This window comes from Cebus imitator, unplaced genomic scaffold (assembly GCF_001604975.1).
Source record: "Cebus imitator isolate Cc_AM_T3 unplaced genomic scaffold, Cebus_imitator-1.0 Scaffold234, whole genome shotgun sequence".
NCBI lineage: Eukaryota > Metazoa > Chordata > Mammalia > Primates > Cebidae > Cebus > Cebus imitator.
This window is the reverse complement of record NW_016107549.1, coordinates 3,374,531-3,379,147: the sequence shown is the minus strand read 5'-3', so window position 1 is coordinate 3,379,147 and position 4,617 is coordinate 3,374,531. Positions and strand designations below refer to the sequence as shown.

The following is a 4,617-nucleotide window of genomic DNA, read 5'->3' as shown; positions in this document are numbered from 1 at the left end:
AAAGGTGGCAGGGCTGAAGTGGTGACTCAGCTGAGCCCTGAAAAATGAGGAAGAGAAGGACTGAGAGAAGCAAGGGTGAGGCTTGTTGGGGTTGAGAGACCCCGGGCTCTAGGATCTGACTTGGGGGGATTGCATGTCCAATTGGAGGACTGCAAGGTGCTTTGAACTGACTGCACTATGGATTACACCACAGTTGAGCCATGGTGACCCCTGTAACCCACATGGACACCTCCAGATGGCCTCCTGGAGCCAGAAAGTCCAAGGTAACAGAAAACCCACAAAAGGAAAAGAATATCTAGCTCCTGCAGTGCCTGATAACGGACCTTTTGACGTTCTGCCATTGTTCCTTCCTCAACTGATAAGCCAACCTTGTGACTTTTGCCCTTGACAACACCCCCAGCTTGCAAAAACCACCCTGACCTGTAACTTTCCACTGACTACCTCAAACCTATAAAACCAGCTCCTGTCCCACCCCCCTCTTTGTACTCTCTTTTCCAACTCGGTCTGCTCACACCTGAGTGAATAAACAGCCTTGTTGCTCACACAAAGTCGTTTTTTTTTTTAAACACGGGGTTTCACCATGTTGGTCAGGCTGGTCTTGAACTCCCGACCTCAGGTGATCCGCCGGCCTTGGCCTCCAAAGTGCTTGGATTACAGGTGTGAGCCACCGCGCCCGGCCCTACAAAGCCCGTTTAGATGGTCTCTTCAGAGCATGCTTAACAGAGACCACATATTTTAAAAACACAGACAGGAGGCCGGGCCTGGTGGCTCACACCTGCAATCCCAGCACTTTGGGAAACCAAGGGGTGGATCCCCTGAGGTCAGGTGTTCAAGACCAGCCTGGCCAACATGGTGAAACCCCATCTCTACTAAAAAATACAAAAAATTAGCCGGGTGTAGTGGCAGGCGCCTGTAATCCCAGCTACTTGGGAGGCGGAGGCAGGAGAATTGCTTGAATCTGTGAAGTGTAGGTTGCAGTGAGCCGAGGTCGCCACTGCAGGCTGGGTGACAGAGCGAGACTGTCTCAAAAACAAACAAAACAAAAACACAGAGAGGAGGCTCAGGGCCTTCACTCTCGGAGGGCTTCTCTTCCTCACTGCCGGCATGTCTGCACTCAAATGTGTTCTTTGCAATGACGGCTTTCCTGGCTGCCCTATTTAAAATGTCCACGATCCTCCTAGTCTCCACCTTATATATATATATTTTTTTGAGACGGAGTTTCACTCTTACTGCCAAGGCTGGAGTACAATGGCGCAATCTTGGCTCACTACCACCTCCACGTCCCGGGTTCAAGCGATTCTCCTGCCTCAGCCTCCCGAGTAGCTGGAATTTCAGTCGTGTGCCACCAGGCCCGGCTAATTTTTGTATTTTTAGTAGAGAGAGTGTTTTGCTATGTTGGCCAGGGTGGTCTCAAACTCCTGACCTCAGGTGACCTGCCCCCCACAGCCTCCCAAAGTGTTGGGATTACAGGCGTGAGCCACCAAGTCTGGCCTCTCACACTGCACTATTTTGCTCATTAATCTTGCTTCTTGTCCTCCTCCCCAACTAGACCATGGGCTCCACGGCGGCTTGGACACAGGAGATCAATAAACATTTGCTAAGCTAATTAATGCCACTCGGGAGGTTTTGCAGAGAAGGCGGCCACGGTCGGGCCCCACCGGGCCTCGCCAAACAGGCCCCGCCACCCGAGGCCAGGGATCAAAGCGGTTCCCCTTGGCCCGCGGGAAATCACTGGCCGGTCTTGGCCCAGCTCGCCCATCCTACGGTTCAAGGTTCCTATTTTCGAGCTTCAGGGTCCTCCCTTCCCTACGGACCCTACGGCCACCGGAGTCCCATCCCCCAATGCCCCGCCACTGCCGTCGCCTCCACCGCAGTGACGCCCGCTGTGCGCATGCTCCGGGGCGACAGGACCCGCGGCGTGCAAAGGGCAAAGCTACCGGTGCGCAGGCGCGGGGCTATAGCGGCCCGAGTGGGGCGGTGCGTCGGGCGCGCGTGCTTCCTCCTTGACACGCCCACCTCTGTCAGCCTAGGGGCAGGAGCGCACGCGCGCAGGGAGCGGAAGGGCGGATTGGCGCGCGCACGAGGCCGGGCGGGCGGCGGAAGCTGGAGAGGCCGTCCGCGGTGCTGGGGGAAGGGTAGCCAGCGAGCGCGCGCGCAGCGGGGGCGCGGGCGGCGCGCGCGTGAGTGTGTGAAGGGGGGGCGGTGACCGAGGCAGGCGGGTGCGCGCGTGAGGCTTCCCCTCGCTTGGCGGCGGCGGCGGCGGCGGCGGCGGCGGCGGCGGCTTCTTTGTTTCGTGAGGAGACGCGAGACTCTCACTCTGCCCCCGGCCCCGCGCGGAGGGGCGGGGGCGGCGCCGGGAAGGTGACGGCGCCGGCCGCTCCCGGTAAGGAACGCGGGCCGCGGGGGCAGCCTGGCGCGGGGCTGGGGAGGGCGGTTTGAATGGAGCCGGGGCGCTGAGGGGGGATGGGGCCACCGGCGTGCCCGGTGTGGGGCCCGGGTACGGCGGCGCCCGAGGGTCAAGAAGCCTGGCCGGCAGCCGCGCGCGTGGGGAAGGCCACAGCGTCGCGAGGCCGCAGCAGGGACGGTCCCCGTGGAGTGGCGGGGCGGGTGGGGGACCTGGGCTGCGTGGAGGCCGCGCGATCCCCTCCGCGCGCGCTCTCGCCGGGGTCGCGGGACAAAGCTCGCCCCTTTTGCCCGGCACCCCCACAGTCGCCCTCCCAATTTCAGCGCTTGCAACAATAGGCAGGCGTTGGGGCTTTTCTGGCTGCGTGGTAGCGGGTCAGACCCGAATGTTGCCTTTTTGGCGAAGCTGCGATTGGGGCTCGGTAGCCAAATCTCCAGATATGTCCGGCGTCGACCGGACACGGGCATTAGCGGTCCCCTTGGGCTAGCCGACCTGAAATTGTCTTAAAAACGCGTCATTCCAGATTTTCAAGGAAAGGTAAAGGACTCCTCCAATCCCTTGGAATTAGTGACTTCAGAATGTTTGTCCGAATTGGGGTTGGGGAAGTTTGGGGATGGGGTCTGCTGCAAGTAGGGGACCACGGAGGAAATCGTTTGCTGTATAAAAGCAGTACTTTGCTTTTGCATCCTTTTTCTTCCTTCCCAATTGGTTTTTCAGTTGAAGGTTTTTGTTTGTTTCTTTTTCGAACGTGGACTTTTTAGGCGAGTGTTTTGTCCCTGTCTTGAAGACACCAGTCTTGTTTTTTTTTTTCTTTTGGTCAGTGACTCCTTGGGGAAAGTGCAAAGTGAGTAAGTGGAAAAGACACTTCGCAAGAATTTGAAACAAGTTTTCAGTTTGGATTGATAGGCTGCATTCAAGTTTGATTCCTGGTGCTATCAGTCACTTAGCACACTGTCACTTTAGGGAACTGGCTTAACCTCTCTGAACCTCTTAGTTTTCCTTCTTTGTGAAAGGGGGTAATCTCACAAATGGAATTGGTGAACGCCTGTGAAATGGTTCCTGGCAAGTGGGAAGCAATATTGTTATTGTCTGGTCCAGTGTCACTCATTGTTCAGCAAATACTTGTTGAGGCCCTACTGAGTGTTGGATGGCCGGGGGTTGGCTCCTGGAGTCTCTGCAGTCTCGGAGGGGAGCAGGTGGTAAATGTGGGAACAAACCCTCCTGGCCTGCCATTTAATGCTGTAACCTGCACTGTGAGAGGGATGCAGCAGACATGCAGTAGATGGCTGGTAGCTGGAGATCATGGGGGCTGCCTGGAAGAGGGGGCCTCAAAATCAGGGAGGATATGTAGGATTTTTTTTTTTTTTTTTGAGATGGAGTCTCTCCTGTTGCCCAGGCTGGAGTGCAGTATCCCGATCTCGGCTTATTGCAGCCTCTGCCTTCTGCGTTCAAGCGATTCTTGTGCCTCAGCCTCCCAAGTAGCTGGGACTACAGGCGCCTACCACCATGACTGGCTAATTTTTTTGATTTTGTATTTTTAGTAGAGATGGGGTTTCCCGGTTTTGGCCAGGCTGGTCTCACACTCCTGACCTCAGGTGATCCATCCACCTCCGCCTCCCAAAGTGCTGGGATTACATCTGTGAGCCACCTCACCCGACCAGGATTGTGTTTTGACTTTTCCTGGCCACCTTGGACTAGCCATTGTTCCCCTCAGTTATGCTCACACATCACCTTCGTCCTTTCTCGTGTAGCTGTCACCACCAGCACGGTGAGAGCTGGGACTGTGTCTACCTTGCTAGCCCCAGAGTACCCTGGGCCTGACGCATAGTACGTCTTTAGTGAACATCTGTGGATTGAAGGAGAGGGTCCTGTGGAAGATCTCGTGAGCATCTTTGTTCAAGGCCTGGTGCAGGATCGGGTGCAGTGGCTTTGGGCAATCCCAGCACTTTGGGAGGCTGAGGTGGAAGAATTGCTTGAGACCAGGAGTTTGAGACTAACCTGGGCAACAGAGAGAGACCTCATCTCTCCAAAAAATACAAAAATTAGCTGAGTATGGTGGCATGCATTGGTGGTTCCAGCTACTTAGGAGGCAGAGGTGGGAGGATTGCTTGAGCCAGAGAGGTAGAGGCTGCAGTGAGCCATTCTCGGGCTCCTGCATTCCAGCCTGGGCACCAGAGTAAGACTGTCTTTTTTTTTTTTTTGAGTCAGAGTTT

General features: G+C 56.1%; 1 protein-coding gene across 1 annotated transcript in view; it reads left to right on the top strand.

Annotated features, from left to right (window-relative positions):
- The first annotated feature begins 2,625 nt into the window (after positions 1–2,625).
- Positions 2,626–4,617, top strand: part of SMARCA4 (SWI/SNF related, matrix associated, actin dependent regulator of chromatin, subfamily a, member 4) — a 98,713-nt gene continuing 96,721 nt past the window's right edge. Inside the window, exon 1 of the mRNA XM_017497770.2 lies at positions 2,626–2,941. The gene's annotated coding sequence lies outside the window, so the exon portion shown is untranslated. The remainder of the gene's footprint in view (positions 2,942–4,617) is intronic.